We start from the raw sequence: 21917 nt of genomic DNA on the forward strand, positions 1-21917 counted from the left end.
TATACACATAGCTGAATCACTTTGTTATACAGCGGAAACTAACACAACATTGTAAAGCAATTATACGCCAATAGAGGTGTGTAAAGAAAAAGAAAGAAAGACAACAATTTGAGCCTTTGTCCATGGAGTTCTAACCTGCTTGAGTTATTCCCTTTCTAATAGTCTGCACTACAGACTTCAGATTTACTTAGCCAGTGTAATGTTTAATTCTGTGTGTCAGTTTGATTGGCCATGGGGTTCCCAAATTAAACATTACTTCCTAGTGTGTCTGTAAAGTTGCTTCTGGATGAGATTATCATTTGAATCTGTCGACTCAGTAAAGTAGGCTGCCGTCCCCAGTGTGGGTGGGCAACATCCAATCCTTTGAAGCCCTGAATAGAACAAAAACTAGACGAAGGAAAAATTCACCCATTTTATTCCTGCCTCACTATTTGAGCTAGGACATCTCATCTCACCTTCTCTGCCCTGGGACTGGGATTTACACCATCACCTCCCCTAGTTCTTCAGCCTTTGGATTCAGATTGAGTTACACTACAGAAGTTTTCCTGGGTCTCCAGCTTACAGACAGCAGATTGTAGGCCTTCTCATCCTCCTTAATCACATGAACAATATCTTCATAATAAATCAATCTCTGTCCTCTCTCCTCCTTTCCCTGTCTCTGTATTTCTGTTTCTCTGTTTCTCTCCCTTTTTCTCTCTCTCTCTCCTTTAAAACAGGCTTATTCTAGTCTCACTAAAATGAGTTGTGGTATATTCTATTTGATTCCAGCCTCTGGATAGAGTCTCTGCATGAATCAGGAATTACCAAACACTTGAAAATTTAGTGGAACTTTTGGTAGAATAATTTTTTCTCTTAACTAGTATTGCCAGAAGTTTATTTTATTACTTATTTGCCTCTCTATTATATACATATATATTTTTTTTATTTCCTTGATTTCTGCACTTTATGGTGTCCTTTATTCTGCTGTTCTTTTCCTAACCCCTTAAATCAGAGACTTAGAACATTCACTTTTTGTCTTTGTCCCTTATTAGTAAGCATTGAAATTTATAAATTTAATTTGAAGTGCCACTTTTATTTCATCCTACATTTATATACCTAGTATTTTTACTATTATTTAATTTTGTAATTTAATTCTAATATGATTTCTTCTTTGACCCACAAGTTAATTAGAATGATTTTGTAATATCCCCAAATTGGAGTTTTTACTTTTCTTTTTGCTACTAATTTCAAACTTAATTTCATTATTTTCAGAGAATGTGATACCTATGGCCAATTTTTTTTTACATTTGTCAAAATTTGCTTTATAGTCTAATACCTATTTAACTACTGTATGCATTTTATAAATGTTTGAGAAGAATGTGGTTTTTCTGCATTGCTACAGATGCCCATTAAATCAGGCTTGTTAATGTTATTATTTAAACCTTCAATACTTTTCATAGCTTTTGTCTAATTTATATCATTTTTACTAAGACAAGTGTATTGAAAACTTCAGCTCTAGTAAATTAGTCAACTTCTCCCTATAGTTTTTTCTCAACTTTTTGATAAAATTTTTAGGTTATTTTATTAAAGGCATACAAGTTAGATATATGGTATTATCTGAGTGATTTGAACCTCTTTTTACCATTATGTAGTGATTATTTTTATCCTTAATAATGTTATTTGTCTTATTTTTGTCTGTTGATGTATACTTCTAGATTAATTTTTGGTTAGTATTCAACTGCCATATCTTTTACCATTCTTTGACTTCATTATTTTTTTTTTGTCCTCAGGTTTTAAATATGTATCTAGTGAAAAGAATATATATAGACTTTTTATTAAATGTATTTTGACACTCTGTCTTTAATGGGCAATTCTGACTATTTGTATATATTATGGTTATTAAAATATTTGGTTCTTTTTACAATTATTTTACCATATTTTTCTCTTCATCACATTTGATTTTTTCTCCCTTTTTGCCTGTTTTGAAGTGAACTTAATACTCTAAATAAAGCACCCCCTAAAAACAACTAAAGTGCTGAGCAACACACAACTAACATCTTTTATAAATGCATTACTGATTTGGTAATAAAGTAGAAAAAAATCTTAGAGACAAAAAACTAAATGAAATCCAGAGAGGAAAGCAGAGAGCCAATCCTGGCTTCATAGTGAAGAAATTTGTCAAATTTGGATGAACTTCAATTTCCAGTTTCCAGCCTCATCTGAGTATCTACTCAAAATTAAGTCTAAAAGGAATTTCAACCTCCACATCATATATAATAAAATTAAGATCCCAGTGCTTGATGCTCTGTGTAAGGGTAAACAAGAAACAAACCGGCCAAGATTCTTAAAGACATTGTCCACTGGTACATCAGCATTGAAAAAAGAGAAGAAAATAATACTCTGAATATTTGTAACTACAAGTTGGCCTTCATACAGATATGAGGCATCAATACCTACTACCTAAGTATTTTCAAAAGCCTCAATCTTAAAATTTAATTAAAAAATGTATGAGTTGATAATACCCATAGGTGTTTTGTAGAAGATAATGAAAATTCTTTCTGGAGAAATTTACTTTCTATGAAGTTTTCAAAGTATCGTTATGGATTAGCTTTATAGAAATATGAGCTCATAGTGACATGCACACACACGTGCACACACACATACACACACATAGAATAACAGGGCTCCAAAAATAAAAATGAGCAGAAAAAATAAAAATTGTACCTTAAGAACTTCAGATATTAAAGTTATCAAACCTAGACTATAAAATAAGTATACTCAATTGTTTAAAAAATTAGTGATTGAATATAAGAGTTAGAAATATGAGACTATAAAAATCTTCAAATAGATTTGAAAAAGAACCAAATTGAATTTGAAAAACTGAATGGATAGGTTTAAAAGTAGATGATATAGGGGGGCTTCCCTGGTGGCACAGTGGTTGGGAGTCCGCCTGACGATGCAGTGGACGCAGGTTCGTGCCCCGGTCCAGGAAGATCCCACATGCTGCAGAGCAGCTGGGCCCGTGAGCCATGGCCGCTAAGCCTGTGCGTCCGGAGCCTGTGCTCCACAATGGGAGAGGCCACAACACTGAGAGGCCCACGTACCACAGTAAAAAAAAAAAAAAAAAAAAAAAAAGTAAATGATATAGGTAAAAAAAAAAAATTCATGAACTATCATACATTTGAAGAAAATAGCCAGAAAGCAGCAAGAAATACAGAGATATAGAATACATGAATAAAAGTTTAAGACCCATAGAAAAGAAAGTGAGAAGTTCAACACATGTCTAATTAAATTTCCAGATGAAAAGGAGAGAAAGAGTAAACATAGTCGTTTTCTAAGAAATGTCTGAGAGTTTTCCATATGTTTCTGTTCAGAAAGCTGTTGTCAATCTAATCATCATTCCTTAAAGGATACTTCTTTTCCCTTTCTGACTCTTTCTATGATCTCTTTGTCTTTGGTGTTCTGTAGTTTTGAGTATGGTGTATGTATCCATATACTCAAAACTGGAAAATTCTGAAGCATTATTTTCATATTCCTTTTCTACATTTCCTCTAGTATCTTCTTTTGGTCTCAGAATAGATGTATATTAAAATTATTGATTCAATTTTTTGCATATTTTAACTTATTTTTCATAATTTCTATATATTTTTCCTGTACTTTTCTAGTTCATTCTATTCAGCCAGTTAGAATCCTTGTTTAAACCATCTACTAATATTAATTTAACAATTATCTTTTTATTTCTAAAAATTACTATATTTAAATGTTTGTTTCTATACTCTTGTTTCCTGCTTTTCTAAATTTCTTCTTTATTTCTTTAAACACTTCACACATTGTATTAAATAATAAGTGCCTGATAATTTAACTCTCAAGTTTTAGAGGGTGTATATCTAGTGGGGTTTTTATTGTTGTTGTTGTTTTTTACTGAGTGTTACTCATGATATCTTGTTTTTTTATATGTTAAAGAATTTTATTATGTGCTTGCATGTTACTGACTGTAGTCTGGGAAAATTCTGAGGGTATAAGTTGGAGATATTTTCCTCTAACAGAGAGGAATTGCATTTCCTTTTTCTGGCAGTAGAGAACTTACTAACCTGGAAATAATTTTAGAACCAGGTTCAATTCCCTCATCTTGAGGTGGGTCCAAGACTTAGCTTCCCTATTCCAGTGACTGCAGGGCAATCCTAGCTTTTGTTCTTCCTCACTCCTCATGGCTACTCTCCATAGTTTCAGCTCCCTGTGTTTTCAAAACTGTGGTTATTTGGCCCTTAAGAGTTCCCTTTATTTGTGCTAGCATTGAAAAAATGTATCAAAAGTAGTTTTGCTGTAATATATTTAGGTATAGTTATGGATGTAGTTGGAGGGCCCTTCAGTGCATCCTAGCAAAATATCTGTAATTTTTCTGGCCCCTTTATCAGAAATGGTAATCTTTCATTTCCCAAACAGCAATAATCTGAGAACTAATGCCATGTGGCCACAAGAAGTCCAGTCCTTATGTCTTTCCCCAGCTATCTCTGGACAGCTGTGAGGAACATTTTCATGTTAAACAGACCCAGCTTAGTTTTCATTCATAATCTTGTAGGACAGACTGTTAATGATCCTCTCTGCTCAGCTCCCATAATCACCTCTTGCCACTGCATAAAGAGTTGCTGCTTCTCTTCACATTCTAGTTTACTTTAAATGAGAATATATTTCTGCTCCCTAATCGCCAAAGCACTACCAAGGCCAGTTTTATCAAAAGTCAAAACTTGACCAATAGCCTGGGGCAAAAGAGAAGAATTAAAAGTTTTGGGGAAAAAAAAGCAATAAAACAAAAAAACTTCATCTTGAATATGACTGTTTGTATATATGGTCTCCTTCAAGGAAGTCCATTCCTGATACCCAACAGAAGGAAATAAATCTATTTCCTTCTATTCCAAGTTTAAGGCCAGGCTTTCTAACAGTATATTCTCAGAGATGCTGTCCACAGAGAAAATAATTGTCCATGTTCCCATGAGAATGCTTTAGGTTTTCATAGCCTGTATCCTTGCCATTCTGGAGTAGTATCAAAAAGTCACATTTGCACATCGAAAATGTATAATGATATTTCCCCAAAATGCAAGAGGATAATTTACCTTAAAAGAAAAAGTCAAATATCTTCTCTATAGAGTGAAAGAATTGCCACCAGCTTTGGAATATAAATTTATGGTGTTCTAGCCATAATGGTTTCAAAGAAGTATTGAGTTCCATTACTAACTAGACCACCCCCTTTTCTTGCTACCATGTTGGTCCCTCCCAAACAAAACCTTTTGTAAGCTCTTCAAAGGCAAGAAACTTGTCTTTTTGTTCCTGGTACCAAATAAAATGCCAGGTACATGGTCATGCTCAATAACTGGAGTGCATCAATCAGTGAATGAACATGTAAATTCATTTTCCACTAAATATTTGGAAAAGTTCAGTAGGGGAAACTGTATTTCATTTTTATGAAATGTCTTGCAAAAGAAGAAAGAAAGAGAGGAGAAAAAGAGGGAGGAGAGAGAGACAATATACATGTTTGTCTTTCTTATGTGAACAACATAAGATTGTTGCAGATTTGAATATTGATGAAGTGGAACCAAAGATCCACTGTGTGCACTGAACTGGAGTGAGACAGAAAAATACAGCGGACTTGTGACCAAACAGGAAATGCCCTAGTCTGTTGATGTAGCACATTCTGAGCCCAACGAGTAAGCAGCAGAAACTGACATGAATGAATTTGGTTAAACATGAAACAGCCATCAAAGATGTGTCTCTTCCTGCTTGGTGGCTGCCGGGTTTCAGAGGCGTCCAGCAACAAGGGATAGGGGAATCTGCATAAAATATTCTGAGCATGGGTATCTGGTTCCAGGCTAGATAAACAATTTAACAAACATCCAGGAAGAATGTCTCTAACCTTCATAAAACTGAAAGGACAGGTAAGAAATGAGATGGACGACACTGTCATGGAAATTACAGTCTCAGCGATTTGGAGACATTTCATTCTGCAGAGCAACTGGCACACTGGAGGAGGGATAAACAGGAAGTTTGAAATCTGTCTGAAATGGCATGGCATATTTTTCTTGGGGTATGGTATTAAATGAGACTAAAGATCTCTCCAGAAAATCCTGTCACTTAAAGTTTAACTCATCTTTTGAGCATCTTAAAAGATTGACAGGGGTTATTTAAGCAATTGCTAAACATGGGTTCCTAAAAATCATGGGACTAAATAGAGTCCTGGGAAAGAAATTGCTCTGAAGAGAAGAAACATGGGTTTATCAGTAAACTGGAAAATAAATAAATCATGAAAGAGTCCGTCTACGTGTGCAGTCTTCTTGTGCTTAGAGCATTATTCTAGATACTCTAATAGGAAGACAGGCTGAGCAGATTACTCATACCTTTGAAGAGTCTAGTTAGGGAGAGAGGATACACATGGGTATACCTGAGTCATAAACGTAGACAGATTTCTCTCCAGCTGAATACAGAGTTCAGGAGTGGTCAGAATACATAGGTATTACTTGAGGAAATCTTAAAAGAAGTAAGTTTTACACTATAATTTAAAGGGGGTATTTGAAAAGTGTATTAAACAATTGATATTCAAATCTTGAGATACAAATTATTTATATATACATATATATGTGTACATGTGTATGTGTGTGTGTGCATATACATATATATATATATGCTTTTTTTAGCTTTCTATTCAAAGGCAATATTTTTCATTATAGAATCACACATTATTTACACCTTAGAAATTAGTTGCAGTATTTCCTGAAGTGTCCAGTGAAATTCTGTTAATAGGTAGTCAATGGAAGAATAAAAAAGAACTAAGCTTGTGGTTTTGGTAACTATTTTATTATTTTTCCTTCTTGGACTCTAAAGCACATTGATTTATTAAAGGTTTTGAGAAATCTTCCAGTGAAGAAAACTATTTATTTATTTAACCCAGCAATTTCTAATGTTACTTGACAGAGTGTTTTTTACCTTCTTAAAAAAAATTTTTTTTTAGGAAGTCTATCAAAATGTAAGGAAGCCAGTAAACAATTTTGGAATGACTGATCTAGTTCAGCTTCTCACCTTATGAGAAAAAGAAATGGAGCTAAGACACTTGCCCCTGATTAACAGCCCACTAATGCCTAAAGCTTAAGCAGGTTGTTGTCTGGATTACCAGCTCTACTCATCCTGTGCTTTGTAACTGTATTGAAATCTAACTGCATTGAGTTTAGTTTTTTTGTTAAAACGAATGACCTTAAGCCTGATGGTGAGATTTTGATGAGATAAAAATCTAAAGAAAGAAAAAATTGGCTAAATATTATAAATTTTCAAAGTAAACTTGCTAGAAAAGAGTGGCTCCTAAGACAGCTTTCCATCCCCAGAGGTCTTCAAGCAGAGATAATGACTTGTTGGGAGTGTTATAGAGGACATTGCTGAATGAGTTAGGTACTCATAAACTCAAAAGTGCTATTTTTGCTCTGAGAGTTTCTTATTCTATTCATGCCTTGATATGGCTAGGTTTACTACAATAGAACTTGAGCATCAAGGAATCCAGGGTCCAAAACTACCAACCCACTTGACCAGACAGGTGCCAGGGAGAAAGACTTAGTTGCCCATATTTGAAGAAGACACAGTTTCCCAGCAGGGCATGATGTTCACAGAACCTGGCAGGAGACTGCATGAATTCATTCAGGCATACAATTACATGAGGGCTAGGCAGATGAATCCAGAGAGTCAAGCAGCAAGCAAATACTTGGCATCTGGAAATATCTCAGCAGGTGGTAGAATTACCAACACAGGGTTGAGAGTCACAGGCAGAACTGTGACTCCATTCATAATGTTACCTAGTGCCTTCTCTGTAACAGGAGGGCAGTTTCTGAGCTAGGTGGTTATTTATTTCTGATTCTAGAATTGGGCAGATTGGGGAGAGGGGGTTTAGAAAGGTGGAATGAGATTGGCACAACCAGGTATACATTTATGAATAGGACATAAGATTCTTATCAAATTAAGGAATAAGGTGGGAATATGGCAGGAGCTCAGTCACCACAATTGGACTGTGAAATATACATCAGAATAACAATAAGAGTGACATGATACTGAGTCCCTTTAACTGTTTACTCCAAGAAGTGTTTCTAAAAACCAGGGTGGGGCTGAGCCTAATGGGAGAAGTCAAATATCTTCAGCTGTGGGAAGAGGAAACATACAAAAGCAGAGCTCAACAGCTACTTCCATCTCCAAAATGGTTCTCATCAAATAGAAAAAATAAAGGAAGCAAACTTTAATTACTTCAGTATCCTCCTGCCAACAATTTATGAGGCAGACACAGCAAACTTAGATAGTAGTTAGTTTATGTTCAAGTCTATGTGTTATGTTAAGCTGAGAGCTGATATTACTTATGTCAGTAGAGTGAGGGAAACTTATGCAGGAAGAGATGAGAAGTTAGCCAAAAGAAGTAAAGGAATATTTCTGTGGCCTATCATTACAGCATTGACTCAATCAGGGAGGGAAAATATTGCTTTATTTAAAACTTTAGGAGATGGTGGCATCAAGGACGTGCTCTCACTTCCTCTTTCAAGAACACTGGAATCACAATGAACAGCTGAACAATCACCTACAGGAAGACACTGGAACTCACCAAAAAATATACCCTACATACAAAGACAAAGGAGAAGCCACAATGAGATGGTACGAGGGGTGCAATCACAATAAAATCAAATCCCATAAACACTGGGTGGGTGACTCACAAACTGGAGAACACTTATACCACAGAAGTACACCCACTGGAGTGAAGGTTCTAAGACCCACGTCAGGCTTCCAAACCTGGGGGTCTGCAAAAGGGAGAAAGAATTCCTAGTGAATCAGACTTTGAAGGCTAGTGGGATTTGATTGCAGGACTTTGACAGGACTGGGGGAAAAAGAGACTCCACTCTTGGAGGGCACATACGAAATAGTGTGGGCATTGGGAACCAGGGGAAGGAGCAGTGACCCCATAGGAGACAGAACCAGACCTATCTGCTGGTGTTGGAGGGTTTCCTGCAGAGGTGGGGGGTGGCTGTTCCTCAACATGAGGACAAGGACACAGGCAGCAGAAGTTCTGGGAAGTACTCCTTGGCGTGAGCCATCCCAGAGTCTGCCATTAGCCTCACCAAAGAGCCTGGGTAGGCTCCAGTGTTGGGTTGACTCAGACCAAACAACGAACAGGGAGGGAACCCAGCCCCAACCATCAGCAGACAAGTAGATTAAAGTTTTACTGAGCTCTGCCCACCAGAGCAACAGCCTGCTCCACCCACCACCAGTCCCTCCCATCAGGAAATTTATACAAGCCTCTTAGACAGCCTCATCCACCAGAGGGCAGACAGCAGAAGCAAGAAGAATTACAATCCTGCAGCCTGTGGAACAAAAACCACATTCACACAAAGATAGACAAGATGAAAAGGCAGAGGGCTAAGTACTAGATGAAAGAACAAGGTAAAATCCAGGAAAAACAACTAAATGAAGTGGAGATAGGCAATCTTCCAGAAAAAGAATTCAGAATAATGACAGTGAAGATGATCCAGGACCTAGGAAAAAGAATGGAGGCAAAGTTCAAGAAGATGTAAGAAATGTTTAACAAAGATCTAGAAGAACTAAAGAACAAACAAACAGAGATGAACAATACAATAACTGAAGTGAAAAATACACTAGAAATAATCAATAGTAGAATAACTGAGTCAGAAGAACGGATAAGTGACCTGGAAGACAGAATGGTGGAATTCATGGCTGCGGAACGGAAAAAAGAAAAATGAATGAAAATAAATGAAGACAGTCTAAGAGACTTCTGGGACAACATTAAAAACAACAACATTCACATTGCAGGGGTCCCAGAAGGAGAAGAGAGAAAGAAAGGGCCAAGAAAATATTTGAAGAGATTATAGTCAAAAACTTCCCTAACATGGGAAAGGGAATAACCACCCAAGTCCAGGAAGCGCTGAGAGTACCATACAGGAAAAACCCAAGGAGAAACAGGCCAAGACACATAGTAATCAAACTGACAAAAATTAAAGGCAAAGAAAAATTATTGAAAGCAACAAGGGAAAAATGACAAATAATATACAAGGGAACTCCCATAAGGTTAACAACTGATTTCTCAGCAGAAACTCTACAAGCCAGAAGGGAGTGGCATCATATACTTAAAGTGATGAAAGGGAAGAACCTACAACCAAGATTACTCTACCCAGCAAGGATCTCATTCAGATTCTATGGGGAAATCAAAAGCTTTACAGACAAGCAAAAGCTAAGAGAATTCAGCACCACCAAACCAGCTCTACAAAAAATGCTAAAGGAACTTCTCTAAGTGGGAAACACAAGAGAAGAAAAGCATCTATGAAAACAATCCTAACGCAATTAACAAAATAGTAATCGGAACATACATATCAATAACTACCTTAAATGTGAATGGATTAAATGCTCCAACCAAAAGACATAGGCTTGTTGAATGGATACAAAAACAAAACCCATATATATGCTGTCTAAAAGAGATCTGCTTCAGACCTAGGGACACATCCAGGCTGAAAGTGAGGGAATGGAAAAAAGATATTCCATGCAAATGGAAATCAAAAGAAAGCTGGAGTAGCAATACTCATATCAGATAAAATAGACTTTAAAATAAAGAAACTTATAAGAGACAAGGAAGGACACTACATAATGATCAAGGGATCAAACCAAGAAGAAGATATAACAATTATAAATATATAAGCACGCAACATAGGAGCACCTCAATACATAAGGCAACTGGCAACAGCTCTAAAAGAAAAAATTGACAGTAACACAATAATGGGGGACTTTAACACCTCACTTACACCAATGGACAGGTCATCCAAACAGAAAATTAATAAGGAAACACAGCTTTAAATGACATGATAGACCAGATAGATTTAATTGATATTTATAGGACATTCCATCCAAAAACAACAGATCACACTTTCTTCTCAAGTGCACATGGAACACTCTCCAGGATAGATCACATCTTGGGTCACAAATCAAGCCTCAGTAAATTTAAGAAAACTGAACTCGTATCAAGTATCTTTTCTGACCACAACGTTATGAGATTGGAAATGAATTACAGGGAAAAAAACATAAAAAAACACAAACACATGGAGGTTAAACAATACGTTACTAACTAACCAAGGGATCCCTGAAGAAATCAAAGAGGAAATCAAAAAATACCTACAGAAATGACAATGAAAACACGATGCAAACCTATGGGATGCAGCAAAAGCAGTTCTAAGACCGAAGTATATAGCTATACAAGCCTACCTCAAGAAACAAGAAAAATCTCAAAAAAAAAACAATCTAAACTTACACCTAAAGGAACTGGAAAAAAAAACAAAACCCAAAGTTAGCAGAAGGAAAGAAATCATAAAGATCAGAGCAGAAATAAATGACATAGAAAAAAACAAACAAATAAGAAAAACAATAGCAAAGATCAATAAAACTAAAAGATGGTTCTTTGAGAAGATAAACAAAATTGATAAACCATTAGCCAGATTCATCAAGAAAAAGAGGGAGATGACTCAAATCAATAAAATTAGAAATGAAAAAGGAGAAGTTACAACAGAAATACCCCACAGAAATACACAGCATCCTAAGAGACTACTACAATCAACTCTATGCCAATAAAATGGACAACCTGAAAGAAATGTACAAATTCTTAGGTATAACCTTCCAAGACTGAACAAGGAAGAAATAGAAACTACGAACAGACCAATCACAAGTAATGAAATTGAAACTGTGATTTAAAATCTTCCAACAAACAAAAGTCCAGGACCAGATGGCTTCACGGGTGAATTCTATCAAACATTTAGAGAAGAGCTAACACCCATCCTTCTCAAGCTCTTCCAAAACATTGCAGAGGAAGGAAGCCTCCCAAACTCATTCTATGAGGCCACCATCACCCTGATACCAAAACCAGACAAAGATACTATAAAAAAAAACAAAATTACAGACCAATATCACTCCTGAATATAGATACAAAAATCCTTAACAAAATACTAGGAAACAGAATCCAACCACACATTAAAAGGATCGTACACTATGATCAAGTGGGATTTATCCCAGGGATGCAAGGATTCTTCAATATAAGCAAATCAATCAATGTGATACACCATATTAACAAATTGAAGAATAAAAACCATATGATCATCTCAATAGATGTAGAAAAATATTTTTACAAAATTCAAAATTTGATTTCCTCTTTGATTTCTTCAGTGATCTTTTGGTTATTTATTTATTAAAAACACCCATTTATGAAAAAAACTCTCCAGAAAGTAGGCATGGAGGGAACCTACTTCAACATAATAAATGTCATATATGACAAACCCACAGCAAACATCATTCTCAACGGTGAAAAACTGAACGTGTTTCCTCTAAGATCAGGAAAAAGACAAGGTTGTTCACTCTGATCACTATTATTCAACATAGTTTTGGAAGTCCTAGCCATGGCAATCAGAGAAGAAGAAGAAATAAAAGGAATCCAAATTGGAAAAGAAGAATTAAAACTGTCACTGTTTGCAGATGACATGATACTATACATAGAGAATCCTAAAGATGCCACCAGAAATCTACTAGAGCTAATCAATGAATTTGGTAAAGTTGCAGGATGCAAAATTAATGCACAGAAATCTCTTGTCATCCTATACACTAGTGATGAAAAATCTGAAAGAGAAATTAAGGAAACACTCCCATTTACTATTGCAACAAAAATAATATAATACCTAGGTATAAACCTACCTAGGTAGACAAAAGAGCTCTATGCAGAAAACTATAAGACTCTGATGAAAGAATTTAAGATGATACCAACAGATGGAGAGATATTCCACATCCTTTGATTGGAAGAATCAATATTGTGAAAATGACTATACTACTCAAAGCAATCTACAGATTCAATGGAATCCCTATCAAATTACCAATGGAATTTTTTAGAGAACAAGAACAAAAAATCTTAAAATGTGTATGGAGACACAAAAGACCCCAAATATCAAAAGCAGTCCTGAGGTAAAAAAACGGAGCTGGAGGAATCAGACTCCCTGACTTCAGACTACACTACAAAGCTACAGTAATCAATACAATTTGGTACTGGCACAAAAACAGAAACATAGATCAGTGGAACAAGATAGAAAGCCCAGAGGTAAACCCATGCACCTATGGTCACTAATCTATGATAAAGGAAGCAAGGATGTACAATGTAGAAAAGACAGTCTTTTCAATAAGTGGTGCTAGGAAAACTGGACAGCTACATGTAAAAGAATGAAATTAGAAAACTCCCTAACACGATACACAAAAATAAACTCAAAATGGATTAGAGACCTAAATGTAAGACTGGACACTATAAAACTCTTAGAGGAAAACATAGGAAGAACACTCTTTTACAGAAATCAGAGCAAGATCTTTTTTAATTCACTTCTTAGAGTACTGGAAATTAAAACAAAAATAACCAAATGGGACCTAATGAAACTTAAAAGCTTTTACACAGCAAAGGAAACCATAAATAAGATCAAAAGAAAACACTTAGAATGGGAGAAAATATTTGCAAATGAATCATCAGACGAAGGATTAATCTCCAAAATATATAAACAGCTCATGAAGCTCAATATTAAAAAAGCAAACAACCCGATCCAAAAATGGGCAGAAGACCTAAATAGACATTTCTCCAAAGAAGACATACTGATGGTCATGAAGAACATGAAAATCTGCTCAACATCACTAACTACTAGAGAAATGCAAATCAATACTACAATGAGGTGTCACCTCACACCAGTTAGAATGGACATCATCAGAAAATCTACACACAACGAATGCTGGAGAGGGTGTGGAGAAAAGGGAACCCTTTTGCACTGTTGGTGGGAATGTAAATTGAAACAGCCTCTATGGAGAACAATATGGAGGTTCCTTGAAAAACTATAAATAGAATTACCATATGACCCAGCAATCCCACTACTGGGCATATACCCAGAGAAAACCATAATTAAAAAAAAACACATGCACCCGAATGTTCATTGCAGCACTATTTACCATAGCCAGGTCATGGAAGAAACCTAAATGCCCATTGACAGATGAATGGATAAAGAATATGTGGTACATATATACAATGGAATATTACTTGACCATAAAAAGGAACAAAAGTTGGTCATTTCTGGAGATGTGGATGCATCTAGAGACTGTCATACAGAGTTAAGTAAGTCAGAAAGAGAAAAACAAATATCATCTATTAATTCATATATGTGGAACCTAGAAAATAGTACAGATGAACTGGTTTGCAGGGCAGAAATTGAGACACAGAAGTAGAGAAAATATGTATGGACACCAAGGGGGGAAAGTGGTGGTTGGGGGGTGGGAGAGGGGTGGAGAGATGAATTAAATATTGGGATTGACATGTATGCACTGATGTATATAAAATGTATGACTAATAAGAACCTGCTGTATAAAAAAAATAAATTAAATTAAATTAAATCAATAAAAAATATTTTAAAAATAAAATAAAACTTTAGGAATCAGACAGACTTAGAATATCTTGCTGTAATTGAGAGAGAATATACTGGTTAAGGACATGAATTCTGAAGTCAGTCCTGTTTCACATCCCAGCCCCATCATTTACCAGCTTATGGCTTTAGGCAATTACTTAACCTCTTTGTAATTTAAATTTCTCATATAAAAAATTGAAGATAACATAAGCAAGTATTAATAAAATTGTGTGATATATATGTTTATATGCATGTGCCTATATATCCAACAAACTAAAATTCACAATATATGGGAACACTAGACAAACTCTTCCAGAAAACTGAAAAGAAGAGAATATGTCTCCAACTCATTTTATAGGACCAGCATTACCCTGATACTGAAATAAGACAAAGTCATTACTAGATAGAAAAACAATAGACCAATATCCCTCATAGATGAAGAAATTTTAAATAAAATTTTAGCAAATCAAACCCAAAAATATAGAGACAATACATCATAACCAGGTGGGGTTTATCCTAAGAATGCAAAGGAATATTCAAAAATAAAATAATGTAATTCATCCTATTCACACACTTAAAAAGAATAACGAAATTATCATCTCAATAAACACATAAAAAGCATTTGACAAAATTCATCATCTACTCCTGATAAAATTTCTCAGCAGACTAGGGATAAAGGTGAACTCCTTCAACCTGATAAAGACCTTTACAACAAACCTACAGCTAACATCATAATTAATGTTGAAAGATTGAATGTTTTCACCCTAAAAATCAGGTCAAAGATAAGGATACCTATCTCACCATGTCTATGCAACATATAGATTCTACTAAGTACAATGAGGAAAACAAAAATAACTAACCAACTAAATAAAAGTATCAATATCAAAAAGAAATAATTCTTTACTTTCAAGCATTATGACCAAGAGACTCTACAAAAAAGCTGCTAGAACTAGTAAATGCGATAGGCAAATTGCATTTTTATGTTCAACATACAAAAATCAATTGTATTTATAAATACTAACAATGAATAATCAGAAAAACTTAAAAACTAATAAAAATGGTCAAAATGTTTGAAGGACACTTTGCCAAAAGAGACATGGATAGCAGCTAAAGCCCATTAAGACCCCCATAAACATAGTCAACTGATCTTTGACAAAGGAGCAAAGGCAGAACAATGGACCAAAGATAGTCTTTTCAGCAAATGGTGATAGAACAACTGGACATCCACTGCAGGGGAAAAAAAAAGAATCTAGACACAGACCTTACAGTCTTTACAAAACTAACTCTAAAAAATTGCAAACCTAAATGTAAAATGCAAAATTTTAAAACTCCCAGAAAGCAAATAGGAGAAAACCTAAATGATCTTGGGTATGGTGATGACTTTTTATTTTTTAATTTTTTTTAAATAAACTTTAAAAAATAAATTTATTTATTTATTTATTTTTGGCTCTGTTGGGTCTTCATTGCTGCACACGGGCTTTCTCTAGTTGCTGTGAGCGGGAGCTACTCTTCACTGCAGTGCACGGATTTCTCATTGTGGTGGCCTCTCTTGTTGCAGAGCACGGGCTCTAGGCAGCAGGCTCTAGAGCACAGGCTCAGTAGTTGTGGTGCACAGCCTTAGTTGCTCTGTGGCATGTGGGATCCTCCCGGACATGGGATCAAACCCATGCCCCTGCATTGTCAGGAAGATTCTTAACCACTGTTCCACCAGGTAAGTCCCAATGAAGACTTTTTAGATACATCACCAAATGCAAGATCCATTAAAGAAAGAAAGGATAAGCTGGACTTCATTAAAATTAAAAAGGTTTGCTCTGTGAAAGACAATGTCAAGAAAATGAGAAGACAAGACACAGACTGGGAGAAAATATTTGAAAAAGACACATCTGATAAAGGACTGCTATCTAAAACATGCCAAAAATTCTGAAAACTCAACAATAAGAAAACAAACAACCTGATTAAAACATGGACCAAAGATCTTAACAGACACCTCACCAAAGATACTTAGATGGCAAATAAGCATATGAAAAGATGCTCCACGTTGTATGACATTAGTGAAATGCAAATTAAAACAACAATGCTACTACACACCCATTAGGATGGCCAAAATCCAGAATGCTGACCACACCAAATGCTGGCACTATTGTAGACCTACAGGAATACTCATTCATTGCTGGTAGGAATGCAAAATGCTATATCAACTTTGGAGGGCAGTATGGCAGTTGCTTACAAAATTAAATATACTGTTACTGTACAATCTAACAATCGAGCTCCTTGGTATTTACCCAAAGGAGATGAAAACTTATGTCCACAAAAAAACCTGCACATGGGTATTTATAGCAACTTTACTCATAATTTCCAAAATCTAGAATTTGGCATTGCACCAAATTTCATTCACTTTTAGTAGGTGAATGAAAAAATAAAGTGTGGTACATCCAGACAATGGTATATTATTCAGCAAAAACAAAACAAAACTATCAAGTAATGAAAAGTTATGGATAGAGTAACTTTAAGTGCATATTACTAAGTGAAAGAAGCCTATCTGAAAAGGCTACATACTATATGACTCCAACTATGTGACATTCTGGAAAAGGCAAAACTCTGGAGACAATAAAAAGATTGGTAGTTGCCAAGGATTGGGGATGGTGTAGGGAAGTATGAACAGGTAGAGCACAGAGGATTTTTAGGGCAGTAAAAATACTCTTTGTAATACCATAATGATAGATACATGTCCTTACACATTTGTCTAAACCCATAAAATGTACAACACAAGGAGTGAACTATGTAAACTATGGACTTGAGTGATAATGATGGGTGATGATGATAATGTAGGTTCATCAACTGTAAAAAATGGACCACTGTGGTGGGGGATATGAATAATGAGGGAGGCTATGCATGATTCAGGGCAGAGAGTATTTGGGAAATATCTATATTTCCCCTCAATTTTGCTGTGAATGTAAAACTGCTCTAAAAAATAAAGTCTGTTAAAATTAAAATTTAAAGTAAAAACACTTGTCAATAATAGTGTTGACCAAGAAGTTGAAGAACTAGAACTCTCATGCACTGTTGATGAGAATCTAAAATTGCACAGCCACAGCTTTGGAACATAGTTTGGCAGTTTTTAAAAAATGTGTAAATATAGTTAAGCAAATATCTACCAAATGATCTAGCCATTCCACTTTTGGGTATCTGCCAGAGAGAAAATAAAGCATATGTCTATAAAGATTTTACACTGTGTTCATAGCAATGTTTATTTTTAAAAGCCCAAAACTAGAAACAACATAAATGTATCAGTAGGTAAATGAATAAATTGTGGTATAGCCAAACAACAGAATGTGATCCAGCAATAAAAAGAAATAAATTATTGCTGCACGCAGCAACATAGATGAATCTCAAAATAAATATAATGAGTGAAAACAGCCAGAAAAAATGAGAATATACTGTATGATTTCCTTCATATAAAATTCTATAAAGTGTGAAATAATCTATAGTGAAAGAAAGCAGATCAGTGGTTACCTGAGGAAGGGAAGGGGTTAAGAAGGGATGGGAGGAAGGGACTTCTAAGATGCAAGAGGAATGTTTTGTGAGGAATGGATATGTCCTTTCATAAAACTGTGGTAACAAGTTCATGACTGTGTACATACATCAAAACTTATCAAACTGTACACTTTAAATATGTGCAGTTCATTGTATGTTCATTATGCCCTAGTAAAGTTGTTTAAAACAACAAATTAGCAACTTAAAAAAAAAAAGATTTTGGAGAGTTCAAATCATCAGAGCTCTGTGATTAGATTTGGTGACAAATGGAGAAGAATGAAGAATAAAGGATGCATCTGAGATTTGGATTGAGCACAGGGTGGGGCAACGCCATTTACTGACAGAACTGAGAGATGTTAAGTATAAAAATTAGCCATAAACCTGCTCATCCACCTATGTTTTCCATCGTAAAGGCAAAAAGATCCATTCAGGGGCTCAAAATGAAACATCTAGGGTTTATTCTCAAAATTTTACCCTTCTCTCCAAATTTAATCAGTCAGAATGAAGACATTGTGTAGTGGATACATAAATAAATTAGTGCTCAGATCAATGAATTATTATGCCAAAGGATATACCAGGGTTTTAAAAATATAGTCTATTCATAAAATTAAAAGAATTTAATTCAGTCATTTTACCTTCATATGTAAAGAGTCACTTAGAATCTACATACTCTCAAAGAACTTTAATATTATAGTGCTTTATTTTATCACTTTTCAACCTAAAAGTATGTTTGAGAATACTAAGAAACTGTGACAATAATAACATAGCCACATGAAAATTTCCCAGCTGGAGAGCTCTCTGATTTCCTGATATTTTTTAAAGTTTCTTTGGACCAAAGAAAACAAGGGGAAGATCAAGCAACCCTGAGGCTCTGGCTTTAAGAACAAGTTACAAGTGCCCACCATGTTCTCAGTAGAGACAGTAAATTCCAAGTCCCTGAATTTTCAAAAGGCAATATTACATTTTACCTATTAGCAACAAATTTATCAATAAAAGTACAGCAAAAATGAATTTCTCCAACCCCACATGCTCTGGATTAAAATAAAAATTTTGAAGATTTATATGGGTTTGTTTTCTCATTTCCCAGAACAATGATTAAAAACCTGCCTTTGGAGAAAGATTTTACACGTGAACATTTCCTATAAGCTGCAGCCCTCTTGTATTTTTGTGCATCCACTCAGCAGTGAAAATGATTGTCTCCAGGTTCCATCTGAGGGAAATGAAATCACTGGAACAGAACATGTTGCAGGGATCATCTGTCTATTTATCCAGCCAAGAGTTTATGTGTTACCTGTCATTGGGTTGCCACTTCAACAGAGCTCTGGGCTGGATTGAAAAGGGGAAATGTAGACTCTCAGAGCTAGAAAGGGATGCAAAAGTTCCTCTAGTGAGTTCATTGACATGCATAAGAGCAAGTTTACAATTTTCACAGGTCCCTGAAGCCTTCCAGAGATTCCCTTAGATCCCGGGAATCAGAAGCCACTCATGATGCCCTTGGGGAGTTTGGGAGGCAAGCATGACAGTTGCATCAATATTCCTTTTTCTGACAGAATCTTGTCCAAAATATTGGCCATGAACATGCTTCACTTACACTTTAATCTCAACTACTTTGGGGTCCTCTAATGTACACTATTTTATCTTTATTGCCTCTTTCTATAGAACCAGGTCTGACTACTCATCTTTGCTCTTCAGCTTCTCCATAGTATCTAAATTATTGATCCAGTGGTCCACAAGTTCCCCACTATCAACCTTTATACACAGACCTTCATATCACACTCCTAGTTCTTCAACTGCTGTGGCTGGTTTATCTTATCCATATGTGGCAACCTCTGAGTGATCTAACATAAGTGATGGCCCTATCATTGATAACAGATCTCTGTCCAAGATTTAATCCATCCTAGCTCCTCTCCTCTCCCCTGTCCTTGTTGAGTCACTACTTAATGATCTTTACTCTTTAGGAAAATATTTTTTACAGATAATGCTTACTTTTGTGATAGTATGAACTAATATGGCTTATTGAGACAATTTCTTTTCTAGAGAAGCATAGATACAGCTCATGATGCAATAACCAAATGATCCTGGCAATATCAATAGAGAAATGGCAACGAAGCTATAAAAAGAAAGAAGCAATTGAAGAAGCATGTGATTATTTAGTGATTTGATATAGGCACATTTTATTAATTACAACGTATAACCACACATACAATTAAAAACCCCAATAACTTGTGATATGTTTTTACTAATTAGGAGTGTGGGCAGATTGTGTGGGATAAAATCCTAGCCCTCTTCTTTACAGATGTTTGGTCTTAGACAATGTAACATTTCTTTCCAGCCTCAGATTCTTCACTTGTAAAATGAGAATAATAATACTATTTTCCTAGGGTTGAGATGAAAAATAATTAAGATAATCCAAAAAGCACACTTAGTGTAGTGCCTAGGTCATAGTTGTGACCACCTAAAGGATTATGGTTAAAAACCTCTAAGATAGATGTTAGTTATCATTATTTATTAAAATTACTTTAATCCTATTTATCATTGCTTATTACCTATACTTACTATTATTATTATATTGGAGGCTATTTCTAAATGATCCTCAGTTTTTTTTTTCTAGACTATAAAACTCAAATTTCTTTGGTTTTTCCTCATAGGTCTTACATCTGTCTTATTAACATGTTCTTTGGAGAAACAGTAATTATGTGATGTGACGGACATGTTAGTTAATAATATGGTGGCAATCATGTTGTGTTATATAAGTGTATCAAATCAACATGTTATATACCTTAAGCTTACACAATGTTATATGCCAATTATATCTCAATAAAACTACAAAAACTAAAGAGGAAAAATGGAAATATAATTGACATTTAGGTAACTAATAGTGAAAGAGGAGGACTGGGTGTGGTACCCCAAGGTTTTGTGAGGACAGTATCATCACAAAGCATTAAGTATGCATAAAGATGAGTTTTTGTTAAAAAGTTGAGAATTAATTGATTTAGTCCCCTGGCTTCTGAGCTTCCAGTCAAAGAGAAACAACAGTGATATATGTCTAAGGGAAATACAAATTGACCTCATATTGAAAAGATATTAAATTTTATATGATTCATTTCTTTAGCTAGGTGGTGAATATAGAGATATTAATTATGTAGTCATCTGCACTTTCATGTTTGCCTAAAATATTTTATATTAAATAAAATTTAAGTATTCAGAAGTAGAGAAATAGACTTGAGAACAGTTCAACAAATTTATAACCTTTGCTTTTATAGACCCTGAAACTATGCTTAATTTATTTTATATTAAAATTTAATTATTGGTGTATTAAAACTTGAGGGGGCTTTATACTTTCTTTAACATAGAATGAGATGTATTTCATATTTATTCATTTTGTAGTCTGCTCTGAGTGCTTTCAGATATGCCTAATCTGAGAAATACATGTGTAACTCTGCTTATATATTTTATCTTTCCATAAGTGTATTCCCTCTTATTAAATATTCTGTAATTCCTATCATATTGCAGCTTGCCTTAGTTGTACTGAATTTTAATACTCATTCTACTAACTAGCATGGGAGAATTTGCATACCTAATGAGCATGGTCATTCAAATTATTGATTGAACTATTAAATACCATTAATGCAGAAATAATTATGATGGAAAATCAATTGTTATGTCATTTCAGGTCATCATAACCCAATGATATCAATTATTTGCATATTCACCAATTAAATCTATCCACCTCATTGTTTGCATATGGTCTGTTATGCTTACCCAGGTAATGAATACATATAGGTCATCCAAAACAAAATCGAAAGGCTAACTATGACATAATAGATTAGATCCCCAATTTTTCCTTTATCTATAAAATCAACCATCAGTTGACAGTAGAATTTAAGTAATATAGCAAAACTACTTTTTAAAAAGCCAAGC

Source organism: Hyperoodon ampullatus (genome assembly GCF_949752795.1).
Source record: "Hyperoodon ampullatus genome assembly, chromosome: 2".
Lineage (NCBI taxonomy): Eukaryota > Metazoa > Chordata > Mammalia > Artiodactyla > Ziphiidae > Hyperoodon > Hyperoodon ampullatus.